General features: G+C 46.9%; 1 protein-coding gene across 6 annotated transcripts in view; it reads left to right on the forward strand.

Moving 5' to 3' along the window:
* Positions 1 to 2,569: 2,569 nt before the first annotated feature.
* The window catches only part of LOC142588487 (lactosylceramide 4-alpha-galactosyltransferase-like), a 61,935-nt gene continuing 41,393 nt past the window's right edge, over positions 2,570 to 23,111 (forward strand). For 3 of the 6 annotated variants that reach the window (XM_075700287.1, XM_075700293.1, XM_075700289.1), the window contains exons 1-2: positions 2,575 to 2,646; positions 15,939 to 15,991. The gene's annotated coding sequence lies outside the window, so the exon portion shown is untranslated. Of the gene's footprint in view, positions 2,647 to 15,938; positions 15,992 to 23,111 lie in introns of all 6 variants that reach the window. The other 3 variants (XM_075700294.1, XM_075700288.1, XM_075700291.1) reach the window with 3 other exon arrangements.

Here is a 23,111-nt window from a genome sequence, read left to right on the forward strand (position 1 = left end):
CGACACAACGGAATTCATAGTTCAGCGCGACGCAAGCAAAAGGGTTATGGGCGTGGTCCTTAGTCAGGTTGGCGACGACAATGAGGAACATCCTATTCTCTATGCCAGCTGTAAACTAACTGTAAGAAAGGAAGCCTACAGCGCTTCAGAGAAGGAATGTGCTTGTTTAGTTTGGGCAACCCAGAAGTGGTCGTGTTACTTGTACGAAGCAAGGTTCATCTTCGAGACCGACCACTGTCTTCTGACCTGCCTCAATCAAATTTCACACAAAAATGGCCGCTTGCTCCAATGGAGCCTCACTCTCCAAGAGTACAACTTCTCCGTTAGATATAAAAAGGGGAAAGTTGCATAGCAATGCGGATAGTTTGAGCAGGCTAATTTGAATTCTGCGTTTAGGGATCCCGCCTAAATTTTGGGGTTAATATTGTTAATTTTGTTAAGCCGAGAAGATCCACTCTCATTTAGCAGGACTCCCTTCCTCAATGCTCAATTCGTCAACCCGAAATTACTTCAAAATTTGGCATACCGAAATGCAGCATTTGTTGTTTCTGCACTTTGTTTTCTTTGAAGCCTGGCGGCTCTAAAGTATGATCCAAGATACGTCATCTCGTCGCAGAGCCGCGTTCTGGAGTTCGTTTTGCAGTTGCCTGTCCTTGTTGGATGTTTTGGGGCGGTGTCATGATTTCACAGCTGGTCGCTGCAAGCCAAGGCACCCCCCCCCCCTTTGCCACCAGCCATTCTCTTCCTGCCCAGCGGTTATCAGCCCTAGCCAGTCGATATTTTCCGAGCGATGGAGAAGCTATTACGATCGGCCTGCGGGGGCTGGCGATCTTCGGAGAAGCGACCTCCAACCCCTTCCCAGCCCGCGGCGACGACTCGCTTTGTAAGGGCAACAAGGCTCCTCTTCAACAGCCCGACGGCGGCGGCATGTCTAGCCCCGTTTGGCGGAGTATTGTTAGTCGATTCGTTGTCGCATTCACGGTTTGCTTGGAGCGGGGAAATTCCTGGAAGGGGATGTTTTGCGGTGCGATCTCACGGGCCCCAGCAGTCGTCACAGTCAATGGACAGACGCGCCGGCTATTGACTGCGGGGTCAGCTCTGGGATCAAGAGGTGCTTGCTCGGGTCAAGACCCCCTTTCTACAAGAACCCTCTCATCTCGGTGTGTTCAGTGAAATCAAAGTGCGCAAATGACTGTGCGAACCCTCCCCCTCAAAGGCGGGTCGACTACAATGACTCTCCCATTCGACGAAGGTTGAACGGCAGTTTTCCCTCACCTAGGAATCTAGGGAGGACACAGTGTTTTAAGGAGCCGTTGTCGGCTGTTCGGTGTGCTTTCCTTTTCAGTCATGCTAGACTGATGAACTGTAACGTTCTCCACCCTTCATGTAGACATTGTAAATAAATCCCATATTCCTCGTTCTCGATGAGAACAAGTCCCTCCCTTCAACAACGTCCTTAGCGTGGATGAGTCGGACGACGGCATGGGCCAGCTACCATCTATTTCGTGCCCGACCTCAACTCTTACAGTGTGCCCCCGTTTCCGCCCAATCCTCCGGAATCGCTATGTCCCAGTGTGACAGAAGAGGTATGCAATCCGTTTCAAAAGATGAAGCGCCAACAGTGGCAGCACACTGAAAAGGAGCAAGACAGGACAAGGCGCTACTTTCAACTGTTTATTGAAGTCAAAGGCGGCTTATTATATAGCTATTGGGAGAGGGGGAAGAAGAAAAGAGGAAACACTGATTATGTGAATGCGCACGCGCGAGAACACAGAAGATGTCTAGCCCCACAACGTGTTCTACTACGCAACTCTATCTGTTGCTTGGTGCGTGTCGCACATTGTCACCACCATTCTTCGGCCGACAAGAATGCGACATGACCTTCGTATTTTTGACAACGCTGCGAATGCGTCTTACGCACTGCATCGACTTGATTTAGAGTTCGCATGTCGGCATATATAGCCTCTGAACGATGCAACCCATAAACATAAAAATTGCATCACAATAATGGTGTAGCCTTTGTGGCGGACAAACATAAGCATGTAATGAGATTACACGTTGCATAGGATGGAAGTAAACAAAATTGCACGCATCGCCGTTAATTGTCAAGCATTAAACAACCGCTTTACTTAAGCTTCGCTTCACAGATTCCAACATTCGAGTTGGATCTGCATATTTTCTTTTTTTTCTCTCTCTGATATGGGGACCGTGATGCGCGTTTTGCCAATTTGTTGACTGTTGGCAGTGTTCTTTACGTCCATTATCTTTCCAATTTTAGTTGTTTTCGAGGGTGAGATGAAAAATGTTCGTGTACTTAGACGTTAAAAAGAAGCAGAGATGCTCAAATATAATACGAAGTCTTGCACTATACGGCTTGATTAATATTCTGATCGTTCATTTTAGCACGTAAAATCACAGAACATATTTTTTTGTCGTTTGCGATTGCTTCCCCCCCCCCCCCCCCCGGCACCTATCTCTCGCGAAACTTGCCATAGTTCACATTTCATAAACAGGAAAGCAGCTGGTCGGCTCACTGATCCGCATTTGCGCGACCTGAATGAAGTATGCAGCAGCTGCTGGTTGTTTTGTATTTGCCACTCAGTCAGGGTTGCAACAACGCGCGGATGGAGTGTGCGCATTAAAGCGGTGAGAAACCATTTTATTTGTTCAGGAAGAGAAGAAGTGAGTAGTCGTTCTTACTTTACTACAAGGTAGTTGTTCTTTCTGTGAACAAAAAGATTCTTCCGAATCACGTGCAAAATCACCACCGTTATCAGAGCAAGAGGAAAGCGGTGACAAACGAGTGGTCTGGCGTCAAAGGCTAGTGCGCTACCTCGTGTATTGTGAGTCACAGGAAACATTGATAAGAGAGACAATATGAACGCTGTCTTGACTTTACGATATGTAACTTTTGCTGCTTGTGTAATGAAAAAGGGAATTGATTATGTCTTAATACGTTTCTTCGTGCTAGTTAGTGTGAAGTCGTTAGTACGTACAGCTCTTGCAGGCGGAAACCGAGCAAGAAACATTCCACTTGTGAGAACTGCGCAGAAACATTTGTTTCTGCTTCTTGTATGTGAACTTTAAAAGCGGCGTCACTATAGATTTTTCTACATTCTTTGTTTAAAACGTTTCCCGGCCACACCTATGAATTAAGAGAATAGGAATAGCCAGCACCATCTAACAGGCACCAGCAGCTACTTAAATGCCAGTAATGAAAAAAACAGATAACAATGGAAGTCAGGGGGGGGGGGGGGGGGGGGGGAGGATTTACGACAGGGTTCCGTCCTATTCCGTTCCTTGCTTTGTCTCCGTCTGCTTTATCGTATACTCGCCAATATTTCTCTAGCACAGGGTAGCCAGCCGGTCTCAGAACTAGCTAACCTCCCTGTCTTTCCGTCTATTCCTGCTTCCTCCTCCTGCAAACATTTCCCTATATTTTGCTGCCATTTCATATTCTCATGCCATTTTTTTATTTGACACATTATGAGCCCTTTTGACTTTTTTGTATAGTGGTTGCGGATTCATTAAAGTTTGGAAAGTAGCAATATTGCCGTGACAACAAGACAACTTGCACTACACTTGACATTTAGTTCATCGAAGATTCCAACAGGTTACGTTGCTGGTGGCGTTGACGCTGCGATATTATTTGTCCCATGTTCAGCCAATTTGTGCTTATCATTGGCATGTATGTGTATGTACAAGGTGTATCACCTAAATTGAGCCTTAACTTAGGTTTTAATGTTGTTCTACAATTTCCTCATCGACACTTTTCATCTGAATATAATAACTGAAAAATTGGTTAATTAAGACTAATAGTGTAATTAGGTTGAACGAAAAAAACAATTTGAGTATCTCCAAGCGTCGGCAAGCAAATATTAAATTGGTTCTGTACAGCTACGTGGCATTCGCAGGTTTTTAAATCTTGGTACATGATATTTAGGACACCCTGTGTGCATATATATATATATATATATATATATATATATATATTGCGACCCGCCTGTGAGATTTCATTGTTTCACCGAGGCACGTAGGTGCCATCACTCGAGAAAAGCGGAAGAACGAACTGGGCTCGCGTTGGGAATCTAACCGGTCAGCGCTGCAACCGCTGTTGTATATATAACCTGTAAATAGCTGCTCGTCTTACTGACCCATCCTTCGCGTAACATTGTGGCGGAGGCTGCCGTGCCCCGTCCTCGCCACGGAGCTCCGCAGCGGCCGCACCGTCCTGCTTTCCGCGATGGCTCCTGGTGACGACACCTCGTCTCCTTCTACTCCTGCGACCCCCCCGGCAACAACGTACGTTACGGTTGCCAATCCCCGCGCTCCTGGCATATTCTCCGGCCAAGATAATGTCGACGTTGAGGACTGGCTCAAACTGTATGAGCGGTGTTAGCCAAAACAACCGCTGGGACCCTACCATTATGCTAGCCAATGTCCTATTCTACTTGGTAGGAGCTCCTCGTGTCTGGTTCCGGACACACGAGGACGAGATCTCTAGCTGGGATGTTTTCAAGGAGAAGCTCGTCGAACTCTTTGGAAATCTCACCGGCTGGCAGCTGGTTCCTAGAAAAGAGCTTGCTACTTGAGTTCAGTCTTCTACTGAATCGTATGTCTCACACATACAAGACGTGCTCGCTCTTTGCCGGAAAGTCGACGAAAAAATGGCCGAGGTTGACAAAGTCGGCCACGTACTTAAAGGGCCCCTGAAACGGTTCGGACAAATTTTGTAGACGCGTAGGGTACAACTTAAGTAGAACATTCGCACCACAATTTAAGTGAAGCGTTACGTATTAATGGAGCTACAAGCGATTAGAAGTTACCCGCCTCCCTAACCATGCTTTTCCTCCTCAACTCGTTCGCCGAGCGAGCGGGGCTAAGCTCCGCCTTCACTGGTTCGGCGTCACGATGCGACGTCACATCGTCCACTTCTGGTTGTTTTGGAGCCCGCCCCCGCCCGCGCGAGACCGCTCCGCAAGCCGCTTAACCGTCGACCCCAAGCGAGAGCTATCGAAGCAGCGTGCGTTGCGAGCATTCTGTCGTAGCGCCGAACGTGTCTTATATTCCGGTAACCACAGGCAGGCTGGTCATTTCGGCAAATGACTGTAGGCATAAACTCAAGCTGATGAAGGAACTTTAGCGTAGACGTACGTGAGCGACCTGATCGGTCTGCACGGTCCATGCACTTGTTGGTGCAGAGCTTAGCCAGCCAAACAAAGCGTTAATATTGCTCTAACCAAGTGTAAAACATTTTAAACATTTATAAAAACAACGTGTTCATGATTACACTCCTGCGAAAAATACACACCAGCAGCAAAGAGTACACTTCGTTGCTGCTACTGTGTATGGTTGAGCTCTGTGCCACCAGGTGGCTGCAGCGTGCAGACCATTCGCATTTGCCCTTCTGCTAATCTCTTGGCTCATCCCGTTACGGCAAAGTCAAGCTGCCAGACTCTGTCCCCTTGCGCTTGCGTTTTCCCTAATACCGGACTCGGGAAACGCTATTGCGTTATTAATCTTTCGATGTAAAGTGGACGGCCACAAACGCGCAAATCCTGGAGCCGATCGGATAGCGGCAGTCCGATGCGCAGCAGCCAGTTCGCTCGTACGCTGCCTTGCAGAGAGACACGATGTCGCAGCTTGGCATATTGCCAGTCGCTACGTTTGCAGTCCACAAGGCAACAAAGTCGAATCATAGTGCTCGCGAAAAGACTGAGACCGACTCTGACCGCGGAGCTCTCTTCAAAATGGAGTACGTTGTAACACAAGCAGACGACACACGCTGTGTGCCGGAAGTGCTTAAGTGTACTGAAATATTATTCTTGTGCATTCTATTTATGTTACTTTCTTTTCACAAAAAACAAATTAACTAACATTCCAACTATTACGAAGATTATTTGTTTACCATAAAATTGGAAAAATTATCGATCACGCGCCCTTGTCAGCCAATCGGATAGCTCGCCCCACTGACGTCGTATGGGTGATTTCCGTGATTTCGATCATATGGATAGGGGCGGCCTAAAATTCCGCCGAGCAGTGTGCTGCGATCGGCAGCGATGTGCATATTTAAAACCTTATAGTAAATTACACGCTTTACGCGGAGCACTTAGATGTGTCAATTAATGATGAGAAGGACCTACTCTAACGACTCAATACGTTTGTAGAAAATCGTCAAAAGCGTTTCAGGGTCCCTTTAAAGGGATCGCGGACAACACCTTCAACTTGTTGGTCTTCAACAACGTGTCCACCATCGACGTCATTTTCAAGGAATGCCGCCTCTTTGAGCTCGCCAAAAGCCGCTGCGTCATTCCACAGTTCTCCCGGCTCCCAAACATGGCTGCGACGTCGTCTTACGTTGATCTTACCACTTCGCCTCCTTTTAATGAGCACGTCACACGTATTGTTCGCCGCGAACTCGAGGCTACAAGTCCTGCGCCGTTCCATTCACGCCCACTTGAACCCACCGTTGACCAACCAGCCCCAGCGATCTCCCTTATTGAGGCAGTTGTACGGCAAGAATTTGCAAACCTAGGTGTTCCTGCTGCGTGCTCCGTCTCCCGACCTCACACCCGACCGGTGCCGACTGCTCCGCCTCACGGCGATCTGCATTCCCCTCCCAGATACCGCAACCCTGCCGAGTGGAGAACTCCGGACGAGAAGCTCATTTGCTTCCGTTGCCTCCGCATTGGCCACGTCGCTCGCCACTGCCACACCTCCTGGACGTCGCCGTATTCGAGCTCCTTTTCCCCGTCTCCTCGCCCATATGCCGACCCGCGCCGTTAGTCGCCTCGCCGTATGCCTCCTACCTCTGACGTATCCGTCGATGTCAGTCGTCCTGCTCGCTCGCCGTCACCTCAGCGCCGTCGGTCCCCGTCGCCTCAGCCGCGCCGCTATTCGTCGCCGACCAATTATGGACCATCCGGGACGGAAAACTAGACCGTGCAGCTCCTGGAGGTAGTGCTGCATCATTTTCTTCCTGTCCAAATCTTTCATTGACACTCCTCACCAGCATGAACCTAATTGAAGTAGACGTAGATGGTGTTCCGTTGAAGGCATTAATTAATACTGGAGCCCAAGTGTCAATAATGAGCGCTAACCTTTGTCGTCGCCTCAAAAAATTTCTTACGCCTACCATCACTCGAGCCATACGCGTCGCCAATGGCGCCACTGTTGCCGTCAGGGGTATGTACACTGCTCGAATAAAAATTGCTGGCCGCCAAGTTCTAGTCATGTTCACCGTGCTGACCAGTTGCCCTCATGACCTAATCTTCGGGCTCGACTTTCTGACGACGCATTCTGCCCTCCGTCATAACCCTTGCCGCTAATCGCATGTGTCTCCAAGTTATCAATTTTGGCTTGACGAAGCAAGTGTTACTTGAAGGCATAGCGGTGGCCACGCTCAGGTCAGTGACAGACGACCACGTCACTGCTTTTGCAGCCGACACGTCTCCAGATCCTCCTGATTCCTCCAGGTCCTCCGCGCGATGCCTTGAACCTCGACGGCCCATTACGTCCCATGGTCGCTCCGGACCTCGCACCTGACCAAGATGCTGCCCTATATCGCCTTTTGCTTTCCTACCGCGGCATATTTGACACTGACAATCGACCACTCGGTCATACCTCACTTGTTAAGCATCGGATAAACACTGGTGATGCTGTTCCCATCCACCGCTGACCGTATCGCGTGTCTACGCCAAAGCTGAAAGTTATTCAGCAGGAAGAAAACAAGATGCTCGCCAGAGGCACTCTTGAGCCCTCGTCGAGACCTTGGGCGTCGCCGGTCGTGCTCGTCAAAAAGAAAGATTACACGTGGCGTTTCTGCGGTGATTACCACCACCTCAGCCGAATTACTAAAAAGGACGTTTGCCCTTTACCACGAATCGACGACGCTCTTGATTGTCTCCTCGGTGCCAAATACGTTTCGTCCATCGACCTTCGATCTGGTTATTGGCAGATTTCCGTCGATGAGCAAGACCAAGAAAAGACCGATTTTGTCACTCCAGGTGGCTTCTACCAATTCAAGGTTATGCCGTTCGGTTTATGCAATGCTCCCGCCACTTTCGAACGGATGATCGACACTCTGCTTCAAGGTTTCAAATGGTCAACTTGCCTTTGTTATCTCTACGCCGTCCTTGTGTTTTCTCTTACATTTGAGACGCACCTTGAGCGCGTCGCAGCTATCCTTGACGTCTTCCGCAAGACTGGGCTCCAATTAACCTCATCGAAGTGCCACTTCGGGCGCCGACAGATTACAGTGCTAGGCCATCTCGTCGATGCTTCCGGAGTACAACCCGACCCGGAGAAGGCTCGAGCAGTAACGGCTTTTCCTGTACCTGAGTCTGTCAAAGCCGTCAGGAGTTTTGTGGGGCTCTGTTCTTATTTCCGACGGTTCGTGAAAGATTGCGCAGCAATCGCTCGACTACTCACTGAACTTCTGAAGAAAGATGTGCCTTTCACGTCGGTTCCCCCTCAGGCTGCCGCATTTTCACGCCTTATCACGATTCTCACCAATCCACCGGTCTTAACCCACTTTGACCCGTCCGCACCTACAGAGGTCCGAACCAATGCCAGTGGTTATGGGATCGGCACCGTCTTATCGCAACGCCAACACGGACACGACCGCGTTATAGGCTACGCTTGCCGGCTCGTGACAACTGCAGAGCTCAACTATTCGTATACTGAGCGCGAATGTCTTGCTCTCGTCTGGGCTGTTTCAAAGTTCCGCCCATACTTATATGGCTAGTCCTTCTCAGTAACCACAGGTCATCATGCGCTCTGTCGGCTTTCGTCGCTCAAGGATCCTACTGGCCGGCTCGGTAGTTGGGCCCTCCGACTCACAAGTCTGCACGCCAACACCAGGACGCAGATTGCCTCTCTCGCTACCGAGTCGAAGACGCGACCTCTACGTCTGATACTGACACCGACGCCTGTGTTCTCTCTGTTTTTCCACTGCTCCTTGTCACCGACGTGCAGCGCCGTGACCCATCCTTGCATGTCATCATTGACCGCCTGGAATCGTCACTTGCCGACAGTTCCCTTATTCAAACTTCAAAATGGCGTACTCTACCGCCACAACGTTCACCCCGACGGCCCTGCATTACTCCTTGTGATCCCTAAACACCTTCGCTCGGCTGTTCTCCACGAACTTCACAACCTCCCCACTGCCGGTCACCTGGATGTGTCACGTACCTACGACCGGATCCGCCGACGCTTCTTTTGGTCAGGGCTTGCTCGCTCCTTTCGAAGATACGTAGCTGCGTGTGAGAAATGCCAGCGACGCAAGACACCATCGACGCTCCCTGCTGGGTACCTTCAACCACTCGACATTCCCCCGGAACCAATCTTTCGGGTTGGTTTGGACTTACTTGGCCCGTTTGATCTTTCTAGCTCTGGGAACAGGTGGATCGCTGTGGCCACGGATTGCGCCACGAGCTATGCCATCACCCCAGCGCTTCCTACAAGCTGCGCCACAGATGTCGGCGATTTTCTTCTACGCGAAGTGATTTTATTACATGAAGCTCCGCGACAACTTCTCACAGACCGTGGCGGGACATTCCTATCAAAAGTTATTGCGGCCATCCTGCAGTACTGTGCCACGAGGCACAAGCTATCCACGTCATACCATCCGCAAATAAATGGCCTCACGGAGCGTCTCAATCGCACTCTCACAGACATGCTCGCGAAATATGTCTTCCGACCACACTGACTGGGACCGCGCTCTACCGCTTGTCACATTTGCTTATAATTCCTCGCGCCACGACACCGCCGGTTATTCCCCATTTCTCCTTCTGTTCGGCCGAGAACCAGGATTGCCCCTCGACACAACCCTACCTGTTCACGCGGCACCGACCAGTGAATATGCACTTGACGCCATCGCCCGCTGTGCCCACGCAAGGGAAATTGCCCGTGACCGCCTTCTGAAATCCCAAGAGGGTCAACGGCATTTGTACGACCGGTGACACTGAGACGGGCACTACCCGCCGGGTTCTTTGGTGCTTCTATGGCCTCCGTCGCGTCAGGTTGGCCTGTCAGAAAACTGCTGTCTCGTTGCACAGGCTGATAGTGAGTGCTTCTTGCTGTGACTCTCGTCACCTATACGGGTTCGCCCATCTGCTTCCCAGTCCAGTGATATCGTGCACGTTACATGACTGAAGCAGTATCACCCTCCCAGTTATGACATTTAGACGCTCCGGGACGTCGCTTCTGCCGCCGGGGGATTATACTACACGCGTGTGACATTTGATTGCTTGAACGAGGCGCGTGGGCGCCATCATTCGAGAAAAGAGGAGGAAGAACGAGCTGGGCTCGCGCTGGGAATCTAACCGGTCAGCGCTGCAACCGCTGTTGTATATATAATTTGTAAATAGGTGCTCATCTTACTGACTCGTCCTTTGCGTAACAATATATATTGTAATAAATAGGACAGAATAGACAACACCCATTCACTAGGCCGGCCGTTCTATTCTACCCTTGTCTTGTTCCCCCATTTCCCTTGCCTCCATGTTACCCAGCTTGTGATGTCAGTTCGTTGGTATATATATATATATATATATATATATATATAGCAGGCAAAGAGGAATTCTTCAGGCTACCTTTCAAACGTAAAGAACTTGAGTGGTGCTACAAGGTAAACAGAACAAGTATTTAATTTCAACAGTTTCGATCGGTGGACCGATCTTCTTCAGGGTTTACAAAAACAAAAATACTTGGTCTGTTTACCTTGTAGCACCACTCAAGTTATATATATATATATATATATATATATATATATATATGTGTGTGTGTGTGTGTGTGTGTGTGTAGCAATGAACTGACATATTTTCATTTATTTATTTAATATTGTTTGAATATTATTTATTTATTTATTTGTAAAATACCTTTATTTGTAAAAAAATACGAGCTGGCCCACTCCAAGGCGCGAGGTCTCGCTTTCCGCGACCATGGAGAACTCGAAGGCCGGCCCGCAGTGGTGGAGAACAGAGATCAACCGGCCACACACAATGCAACTGCGCAGCACTTTTATCTCGGCAGGAGAGTCTTTCCCCTTCCACACAAGAAGTTAAATAGAGCGCAGGCATTGACCCTTAGATTATAGAAGACAGGCTCGTATCCCAGCCCGGCTTTATTCCCGAAGTTTTATCCCGACACCTATGCCACTAGTTCTTGCAGGCACTGCAATGACATCGCTAGCCTAGACCATATGCTCTGGCGTTGCCCCTCGTTACGAGGCACAGAACACATCAATGAGGACAAGTGGCCCTCCGCTATCAAGAGCCCCGATGCCGGGGCGCAACTATGGGCTGTCCAGAGGACCCACGATGCGGCGTTCGGGCATGGCCTGATTGTCCGAACGTGGGAGCGGCCCGCAGCGCGCTGAGTCGCGTACCTCAGGACCTTCATCAAAGCTTTGCATCCATCCATCCATTGCAAAATACCTTACAAGGCGCCTACGTGGGGATTGAGTAAGGGGGGCATAGAGTGAAGTACATACAATCTAGTAACAATAATAAAAAATAAAATAAAAATACACCAGCCGTGTGGACAGCCTAACGTAAGAAACACATTAGCTACTTAAAGCTGCGTATGAGTACAATAAAAAGGAACTCTATAAGTTGGTAACAAACGTATTACAGTGCAAGAAAAAGGTAGGAAAAATAACACAGAACAGGGAGTGTGATATCTATGGTCAACAAGGGTTAAGCGAGTTGAGTGAGTGCTTGTATTTTTCACGGTCAGTTTCCGCAACTATGTTGTCGGGAAGGCTGTTCCAGAGCCGAATGGCTCGTGGAATTAAAGACGAGTTAAATGCTTCTGTTTTACCATAGATGCGCGTGAAGCTGTGATGATTCCGTAACCTGGACGACGTGTGCGATGACGTTTCTAGGTATAGGGAACGTTTGTTAGTGTGGTGGACGTATTTATGAAATAATGACAAAAGGGCTATGTCGCGACGATTACTTAGCAGCTGAAGTGAAAGGTTAATCTTTATTTGAGTTACGCTAGAACGGTAGTCATAATTCCGGGAAATGAGACGTGCGGCTCTATTTTGGATTGCTTCCAGCATGTTAATTAAGTAATTTTGGTGGGGAGTCCAGACTGGAGTGGCGAACTCAAGTCGAGGGCGAACAAATGTTTGAAATACCAGTTTGCGGATAAGTGGAGGTGAGTTCCGAAGGTTACGTCGCAGGTAATTATTTTTTATTTTTAATTATCAACACTGTAGGTCTTCTGCAGACCCATACAGGGAGCGGGCTTACATCATCATGGGCATGGAATGAGATACAGCAAGTTCTCAGAAAGACAAGAGGTAAACATGAGGTAGATGAGAACACTTTTCATCAACAAGTGCATCAATATTATATTACCTACATGGTTACGCTTCGCGAACACGAAAACAGAAAATCTAGCATTATGAGTCGAATGCTATACATGAGAAAAATGTACACACGAAAATAATACAACACTACAAGATACTTTCTGGCGTTTTACAACAGGAAGAGTAGTTATACAGGGTCCATTAGCTGCTCCACTAGAGAACAAAACTGATCTAAATTTGGCTTATGTACAGCTTCGCTTGGTAGTGCATTCCAAGCGTTCACATGTAGCGCGAGGGAAGTAGGAAAACTTAAACGTATTGCAATGCGTATTAAATGGCCGGACGCACTTATCGTGGTTTGTCCTACTAGACCGACGGCCAGGCGGATGAATATAGTCGTCTTTTCCGATTTTGATGCGTCCGTTAAAGAGGAGATAAAAAAACTTCATAGATGCAACATGACGCCGGCAGGAAAGAGTTGCCAAATGCGCTTGATTGCGCATATCCGTTACACTGTCGTGCCAAGAATACTTTGAATAGATAAACCTAAGAGCCCTATTCTGTAATCTTTCAAGTTTATCGCGAAGGTACTTTTGATGAGGGTCCCACACTATGCTTCCGTATTCTAAAATAGGTCGGACCAGAGTTATATAGGCAGTTAATTTTACGGCCTGAGGTGCTTTACTCAGTCTTCTGCGTAGAAACCCAATTGCTTGAATGCCTTGGCGCATGTATCGGTGATGTGCTTATCCCATTCTAAGTCTTGCGAGAATGTGACACCCAAGTATTTTACTTTGTCGACTTGTGTAATATTCAAGCCTTTAAGATTGTACGTAAATGATAAAAGTCGTTTTTTCTTGGTTAGGCTGATGAACGCTATTTTAGAGATATTTATTTCCATCCCCCACGCATTGAACCATTGGGCAATGTTTTGTAAAGAAGAATTAAGCTTTAGTTGGTCGTCAGTACTACGAATTGCAGTATAAATGACACAATCATCTGCAAAAAGTCGCAATGTTGCACCTGGTTCTGCGCAAGAAGAGATGTCATTAACGTATATAAGAAACAATGTTTGCCCTCAAACAGACCCTTGGGGTACACCGGACAAAACGCTTACGCAGTCAGAATCTACATTGTTTAAACTTACATACTGGGTACGATTTGTAAGGTAAGCCGAAATCCATCCTATTACTTTGCTATTAATGCCAATCGATTCAGTGATCGAGAAGCACTGGCACAGGTGGTGGTAATGTGAGAAGTCCAGGAGAGGTTTGTTGAGAGATTTACGCCTAGATATTTAAATGATGAGGTCCGAGATAACGGGAGATTTTCCATACAGTAGGAATAGTCCAAGTTAGTGCGTTTGCGGGTTAAGGACACCACTTTGCATTTTGATGAATATAGAGTAACTAGCCAGGTGTCACACCAATTAACAATTTGGTTAAGATCATTTTGTAGGATCAGGTGGTCATCGGAGCTGTTAATAGAACGATAGATAATGCAGTCGTCAGCGAAAATGCGCATGCATGATAAGTTATTAGGTATGTGATTAATGTATATCAGAAAGAGTAAGGGGCCAAGAACGCTTCCTTGTGGTACACTGGATGGAACATATGAAAGGGGCGAGGAGAAGCTGTTAGCGAAACTAAACTTCTGTCTGTTAGAAAGAAAATTTCGAAGCCAGGATAGAGTTAGTGAATCAAGGTTTAATGATGACAAGTTCAAAAACAGGCGACAATGGGCTGCGCGGTCAAAAGCTTTAGAAAAATCCAGAAAGATGCTGTTACTTTGAAGGTTTGAGTCCATGTTAAAATGTAAATATGTCGTAAGTTCAAGCAGTTGCGTTTCGCACGACAAAGCTCTCCTGAAACCATGTTGATTATGAAAAAATAAGTTGTTCGATTCTAGATGATGGTAAACATGAGATGCAATAATATGTTCCATCATATCATCATATCACTAACGTGCATATGCACGTTAGTGATATCGGTTGGTAGTTCTCAGCCAAGTTCTTGTCAGCTTCTTTGAAGATGGGTATTACTTTGGCTGTTTTCCAATCTTGGGGTATCTGACCTGTCATAAAAAATTGATGAAAAATGTGGAACAAAAATTTGCTAGACACTGACATTGTATTTTTTAGTAATTTAAAATTAATATTGTCAATACCTGCTGAAGACGAAACTATCCAGTTATTATTAAGCTGGACAATACCATCAATATTAATGTCAATAGGTTTCATGTACCTGTAATGTAGGTCTGCAAAAATGGGCAAATTAGTAATACTTTCTTTCGTGAATACAGATGAGAAGAATTTATTAAAAACTTGAGCGCACTCACTGTTAGGAATAAGAATTTTGTTTTCTTTATTGTGTAATGCGATGTCACTAGTATGGCGTTCAGGAGATAAAATTTGCCAGAACTTTCTGGGATTAGATGTGAGTAGTGAAGGAAGGTCTTGGGGAAAATATTTATTTTTGGCTACACTGAGAGCAGAGCAGTATGAACTTAAACAGTTAAGATACGTTTCTGACGCTGACGGGGTGCCGGTTCGTTTTGCAGTTCTGTATGAACGTGTCTTTCTCTTTCTGAGTAGGTGAAGGGACTTAGTGAACCACGGTTTGTTTTTCTCTTCAGTTATTCTGATTAAAGGACTTTGTTCTGCTCAACCAATGCGCATAACTTATCTCTGAACATGACCCAGTTATCATGAACGGACCTGATGTGGAACGAAGGTAGAAATTGGTCAGCACAATGTGTTGGCGGGCTAGTTGGTGCGGATCCATAAATACTTCGTTTAGCGCAAAACAACGGACACAAGAAAAGGCGACAGGACAAGGCGCTACTCTCAACTGACATCATTTTATTGCGTCACTTGTACAGTGCTGAATATGATTTTTTAGATGCTGTCGCATGAGTGCGCTCTTGTGATCGGATGTTGGTGGTTCCTGCATACGGTGCTCACTGCGCATGTTCCTCTAGTTTCTGCTGTCTATAAAGGAGTGACGCAATAAAATGATGTCAGTTGAGAGTAGCGCCTTGTCCTGTCGCCTTTTCTTGTGTCCGTTGTTTTGCGCTAAACGAAGTATTTAAGGGTAGAAATTGGTGTTCAAGAAATGATTCTAGCTCAATGTTGAGTACTTCATAATTTCCCATGTTGTAGTCACGAATTGTCTTTCTTGAGAGAAAGAGAGAGAGAGAGGAAAGACAGGGAGGTTAACCCGAGATTACCTCCTGTTGGCTACCCTGTAATGGGGGAGGGGCAAGGGGATGCAATAGGTGAGAGAGAGAAGGATAAAAAAAGGAAAAGAAAAACCTAAACACACACACGCACGTACACACGAACTGTTTCTGTGGGCACTGTCACGCAGCCCGCAAAGCCGTTCCTAGTCTTACGCAGTTTCACCGTACATTTCTACGTCACACATTGTACAGTCACCTGTAAATGGCCATGGGATACTGATGGATACATTGAGTAACCATCCGAACATGTCACTTGTTCTATAGTTTCCGGGGCGTTAGTACAAGATCCAAGACGTTAGAGCCACGGGTAGGTTCTTCAATGATTTGGAACAGATTATAGTCTAATGTGAGGCTAATGAATTCTGATGAAAAACTGCAGGATGACGACAAATTTGGCCAATCAATGAGAGGAAGATTGAAGTCGCCAATAAGGTATGTGAACTCGGTTGGACAGAGCTGGGTGGCTTTAGCAATGCTGCTGCGCAGTTCACCAACGAAGCAATGACTATAATTTGGAGGGCGGTAACAAACGCCTATCAAAACTTTAACAGAACGGCAGCGGCATGCGGCCCAGACAATGTCCAGACCTGAAGATGTGTTTTTAAAAAAAAAATAATAATGTACGATGCGATAGTCTTTTCAATAATCAGGAGGACGCCACCACCTCTTCTATCTGAGCGATCGCAGCGATAAATATTATAGTTTAGCTTAATGGGAAGAATTTCGCTATCGGCTAAGTCGGGGGAAAGCCAGGTTTCAGCGAGAGCAGAAATAGTGCAGTCGCAGTCTTCAAGAAATGATGAGACGAGTTCGCGTTTCGACATCAGGCTTCTAATATTAGTGAATGATATTGTTAATGGCGTAGCAATGCGATGAGTTAGCGGCACTTCACGTGTGTGTTCGTCTAGCTATCTGCTGATATCGACTACTGAACGTTTTGTGGCATCATATGCATAAGATTTGTCATCAATGGGCAGTCGGTCAACTGAATGTTCGAATGGTTTATTTAGTGTTTTGGCGTGATCGATCAATTGTTGTCTGGCTTGTCGTGTAGAAAAGGAAACGTCCTCTCGAACGAAGAAACCAGAACCTTTTAGTTTGTGCGCAGAAGCCAAGATGCGTCCTTTATCTTTAAAATATGTCAGCTTAGAAATGATAGGTCTGCGCGTTTCATCAGCAAACCTACCTAATCTATCTATCTATCTATCTATATATATATATATATATATATATATATATATATATATATATATATATATATATATATATATATATATATATATATATATATATATATATATATATATATATATATATATATATATATATAGCCTAGCCACACAACTTATTTACACAGGTGGTCTTCGCGTAGCCTACAGTGCCTAATTTTAAGAAAACCATAAAGCTTAATTTTGAACACGCTGTATATAGTACAAAGATGAGAAGCACAACTTCGCAATTATCTTTTGGTTTATTTACCCAAAAGTTCCGGTCGATGGGCCTACCTTTTTCAAGGGACGCTGTACATTCTCGCAACAGTCACTTTACATATTTAGTTAGAGAAGGCAAACTCGCAAAAGAAAAAAAAATAACGAAGAGTCAGAAAAGAAAGGAGACGAAAAAAAAAAGAAGTAAAAGGCCTAAGGGAGAGAGCCTAGAGCCAAAGAGATTACTCATTGGCGACGGGTTTATTCACAGCGCATTCGTCACCCCCCCGACACACTGGCCGCGTACAGGGCATTGACACGGTCCTCGTTACGCGTGATTTTACATGGTAGACGAACACGCAAGGCGTTTTGTGGTATCCAGGTCAAATTAAGTACAATGCGTACCAAAAAAAAAGCAAGAAAGAAAGAAAACCAGAGGGCTAAAGAACTTACTCCTTGGTATCGGGGTTATTCATGGGGAATTGGCGGAGTCATTCCTTTCATCATTGGCAGAGTTCAGGTATGTGACGCCTGGACGGGCGTCAACGGTTCATGGGTGAGAGGCGTAAGAAAATGAATTCGCGGCAGCAGAACACGCAAGCCATTTTGTGGTGTCCTGATTAAACAAAGGCGTTGCAAAATTAGTAGAATGTGTAAAAGGATATGAAGAAGAAATATTCAGAAATGAAATTTTCGTTTTTTCTCAGTTAAGGTAACAAAATATTATAATAAAATAAAACAAAAACAGAAAAAAAGAAGAGAGGCGGGGGGCAGAGTCCATTCCGAGGAAGGATCGTGGGAGAAAAGAAAAGAGAGAAACAAGAAATAAACTAGAAAAAGCAATGTAGAAGAAAGAAAAATCTGTAAATATAATGATAATAAACCTGCTAAATAAGAATCAACAGAAAAACAAAAACAGGGTAATGTTTCCGGGTCGGTCCGCTCCCCCAATGCAGTAGTGGGCATTTTTTCAGCATCGCCCACGTATTCAATTAGCATATGCTGTGACTGAATTATTATTTAGTTATTATTTAATTATTATTTAGAAAGGTTTCCCACGTGTCCATTTATGCCCTGCCGAATCGTTCTAAATTTGTGGACAAAACGTGACTCTCTTTGTTCCCGTTCACGAGAAGAGCGGAAGCCTGACTAGAGAAGCGCGACGCGCATTTTGTCAGACGAGTGCTCTGGCAGACTGATATTTTGAGAATGGGAGATGTGGTATCGCGCGGGCGTGGTATCTGTGGTTACTTCGACGGAGTGTGAACGCGGTCCCAGTCTGGCCTATATTCTGTTGGTCGCAGACGTTACAATGGAGCATGTAGACCACATTGCAACTGTCACAATTTAGAGGTTCCTTAATTTTGAATGTAAAATCGGATGGAGTAGCCTTACTAAGCCAGGTCGGAGCCATGTGCTTGCACACCTCGTTCACCGCGCCGACAAGAGTGTCCCCACAATTTGCACACAGCCGGGGGAACACGTGCGCACAACGCGCGCGCCCGCGGTCAGGTTCCGCTGCGAAGCCGTCTGAGCGCGAGAGTTCCGCTGCTGGGTTTGTCTTACAGCCAAGCTGATGCGCTGGCCGGGCCATCACGTGTTGTGCGTAAAATCACGGGCGCGCGTAAAATGCGAGCACAGCGGAGCGTAAGCAGCGCTCTATACTGAAGCTGACACACTTTGTGTAAAATAGGAGGGACGACATGGCCACAATTAGTACATGACCGGGGTTCTTGGAGAAGTATGGGCGAGGCCTTTGCCCTGCAGTGGGCGTAACCAGGATGATGATGATGATGATGATGATGATGTGTAAAATAACTTACACCCTTAAAAGTAAATCACGACATAAATCTGTCCATAACTCCCACACTTACACCCAAAAACTGTGTAAGGGTGCGAATTGTCGACCGCCTTGCACCCTTATTCACATTTAATGGGGTAAATTAGTTTGCAGGGTGGTCGGAACGGAGTGTATACCGCCAGCGCTAAAACTTGCTATGAGCGTTCCTGTTGAGACACGGTGCGCATTTATTACACCGTGGCACACATACCGGTGTGAGCGAAACGGAGAGTAAACGTACAGCTATATTTACGCAGTTCTTTTTGTCGACGCTAACAAACGCCGGCAGTTCGGTTTCGACTCGTGCAACACCGGGGTATAACGCCGCTCCTCGTCGCGCCAGCGTTCAGAAACAGCGCAACGCTAATCCTCGCTGTCGCTTTCGCCTTCGGGTGGAACTTGTAATTTTCTTTATTGCCCTCATACTCACCGCCGAATACTGAGTTATGAGGCATGCCGTTCAATATTGGACTCCCAGTGACGTAGTCAGAAACCTCTTCTTTTTTTTTTGGCGGGGTGCACGTGGCCGGTGTGCCACCCACTGGCTACATTGCCGGATTAATTTTGACCACATGCGGTTTTTTTACGGCGCACCCAAAGCATCGTGCATGGACGTCTTTGCATTCAGGTTACAAAAGATTCGAACCTGTGACCTTCATATGAGCACAAGAATGCCACAGCCACTGAGCAACCATGGCGGGCGCTAAGGTGAACTGACACGTTTGTGTAAAGACAGGCAGACGGGCAGTTTGCTGCAGGTTTTTCTTTTCTTGCAACGTGTAACGATAAAGCAGGTGACACGTACTTGATCCCACAGGTGCGAGTTAACGCACACGTGCACGCTCTATGCAGCAGTGACATGCTGTATTCGGTCGCAACTTTCACGTTCGGGAGCTGCCGCCATATAGCACGTGCGCTCGCAGCCGTGTCCTAAAAACACAACTTCTCGCAACTTGTCCCAATTTCAGCCTGCCCACAAGTGTTGAAAAACCCAGCTTCACGTTTATTTTCACTAGGGAGACAGTTGAGAGCTCGAAAGTGTGTCTGTTGTGTCTATCCGCCCCTCCGCTGTGTTACGTCATCGCCACTGTTCGTTCGGCTATACTTGCCCAGCATCACCCGCACCCCATTAGGTGCTCGAAAATAAAATTATGCACATATTGCAGGCACGTATTAATCATATATGGGGTTTTACGTGCCAAAACCACTTTCTGATTATGAGGCACGCCGTAGTGGGGGACTCCGGAAATTTTGACCACCTGGGGTTCTTTAACGTGCACCTAAATCTAAGTACACGGGTGTTTTCGCATTTCGCCCCATCGAAATGCGGCCGCCGTGGCCGGGATTCGATCCCGCGACCTCGTGCTCAGCAGCCTAACACCATAGCCACTGAGCAACCACGGCGGGTACAGGCACGTATTGAAAGCAATGTTAAGCGAAGCTTTCGTGGAGCGGTTGATTAAGCGGTTTAAACGTATTTGCCTTCGGCAACGCGTTTCGCAGCGTGGTGACTACATGCATACTCGGCAAGAGGCAAAGACCATGCGATTGCAGATTACACTGTCTCCTCAATCAGCTATGATTCTCTTACAGCGATACTGTTTCTTACAATATTACCTACAGGTAAAACTGACGCTGCGGCGCTGTTGCATGCATGGGAATGCTTGGGATATGGCGGCTTCGAATTGGCATCGTTCTCGGAGAGCCAGAATCAGTCGGGACACCTTGAAGACGCGCTTGGATAGCACCACTCCGTCTATCACAATGATTCATTTGTTACTTAAACAGCACGTAAAAATCTGTTTTAATTTTATTATTGCACGAAAACATGTTTTATTCGATCATAAGCACTCCCATATGGACGTAGAGAGAGAGAGAGAAAATAATGCAGAGAAAGGCAGGGAGGTTAACCAGAGGTAGTTCCGGTTGGCTACCCTGCGCAGGGGGAAGGGTTAAGAGGGATAAAAAGAGAAACAGAGTAGAAGGGGGAGATAGAAAGAAAGGGAGACAAGCACAAACAAAGCGCGTACACTACAGAGCGGTAGGAGGCGGCATTCTTAGAGTCTGTCGTGAAGCCCCGTAGACCCCAAGAACCTTAATAGCGCGAGTAAGGCCTTCAACGCGGATGTTCTTTCGGAGTATTTGCCTAAAGCTTTTAGTTCTGAAAGTGGACGATTGTCCAACTGGTCCAGTACTCTGCACATCACTTGTCTCTCAGCACTGTATCGCGGGCAGACACAGATAATGTGTGCGAGCGTCTCGTCGATGTTACATGTGTCGCACGTGGGGCTGTTGCCCATTCCTATGAGGAAAGCATAGGCGTTTGTAAAGGCAACGCCTAGCCACAGACGGTAGAGCATGGTCTGTTCCCGTCGTGGTCATCCAGGCGGGAGGTGCATCCGTATGTCCGGAGACAACGAACGCAACCGACACATGGTGAAAGTATTTGAGTCCCACAGGGGTAAAGTACACTCACGGGACATCAATCGCAGCTCAGCCGCAGCGTCTGTTCGCGAAAGCGGAATGAAGACTCGTTGACCACTTTCATGTGCAGATCGGGCGGCTTCGTCGGCGCGGTCCTTCCCGCAGATGTTGCAATGTCCTGGAAGCCACAGAAAGATTATGTTGTGTCCCTTGTCAAAGATTTGATGATATATGTGCCGAATTTCTGAAGCCAGTTGATCATTGGGTCCGTGGCGCATTGGGCTTCGTATGCACTGAAGGGCTGCCTTGGAGTCACTAAAGACTGTCCATTGTTGCGGTGTTTCTGCTTAATGAAATCAAGTGCAGCACGGAGCGCCGCGAGTTCTGCACCCGTCGATGTGGTCACACATGAAGTTCTTAATTTGATTTCCTCATATTGTGCCGGGATGATGACTGCAGCAGCAGAGCTGTTGAGTTTTACTGAACCATCTGTGTATACATGTTGCCGGAATCTGTGCACGTTGTGAATGTGCTCAAAAGTTGCTTGCTTCAAAGCTTGCAATGGCGATCCAGCTTTCTTTCGGATTCCTGGAATTGTCAGTTGAACTTGCCGCCGGTGCAGACACCACAATGGATCTGACAATCGTGTAGCGGGCGTAAATTCTGATGGCAAGTACGACTGATGTCTTACAATAGCTTTAGCAAAAGTTGAAAGTGGCCTTTTTGCTGGCAAGCAAGCAAGATGGTGTGAGGAAATCAGAGTCAGGTGTCGGATGTGCGCTCTCAGGACATCTGTAGCAATGTATACTGTCAAAGGAACGTCTCTGGCTATGGCCACTGTCGCAATCGATGACGTTGTTTTGGGAAGACCGAGACAAGTCCTGAGTGCTTGGGCTTCCACGCTCTGGAGTTTGCGCATATTCGTAGTGCAAGTATTTCCTATTACAGGTAAGCTGTACCGCAGGAAGCCCAAAAACAGTGCTTTATATAGTTGCAACATTGACGGTACTGTTGCGCCCCAGGACTTCCCGCCGAGAAACGCAAGAAGGTCCACAATGGCGGCCAAACGCTTTGTCATGTACGAGATGTGAGGGCTCCAAGAGAAGTCTCTATCAATGATGACGCCAGGAAATGGGTGCGTTCGTCTATATCGTATAATTTGGTCATTAATCCGCAAAGCATACGGGGCCATCGATTTGCGAGTAAAAGCAACGAGTGCACATTTCTCAGCGGAAAGCTCCAGGCCTTGTCTTCCTATTTATCTTAACACAGCCGGTGAAGCTTTCTGAAGTCGTGCGCGGTCTTGTACACGTGTCACGCCTGAAGCCCATATGCAAATGTCGTCTGCATATACGGAGATCTGTACGGTTTGCGGTAACGAATCAGCGAGACCAACGAGCACCAGGTTGAAAAGGGTAGGGCTGAGTACTCCTCCTTGCGGTACACCACGAATGGTATAGCTAGATGGCGTTGGTCCGTCTTCAGTCAAAATAAACAAAGATCTTCCATTCAAATAGTTCCGTATCCAACGAAAGGTGCGTCCACCAATCCCTACAGCTGCTAAGGGGCCCAGAATTGCATGATGATCTTCATTGTCGTACGCACCTTTAACATCAAGGCATAGGGCCGCAGTGATTCGTTTCAGATGTTTCTGGTGTTGTACGTATGTTACCAGGTCGATAACGCTATCTATTGACGAGCGGCCACGTCGAAAACCAGCCATTGCCTCTGGATAGACGTTGTAAAAATCCAAGTACCATTCTAACCGCGTAAGGATCATTCTCTCCATTACCTTGCCAACACAGCTGGTGGGTGCTATCGGACGGTAAGATGACAATTCCAACGGGGATTTGCAAGCCTT

Source organism: Dermacentor variabilis, chromosome 7 (assembly GCF_050947875.1).
Source record: "Dermacentor variabilis isolate Ectoservices chromosome 7, ASM5094787v1, whole genome shotgun sequence".
Classification (NCBI taxonomy): Eukaryota; Metazoa; Arthropoda; class Arachnida; order Ixodida; family Ixodidae; genus Dermacentor; species Dermacentor variabilis.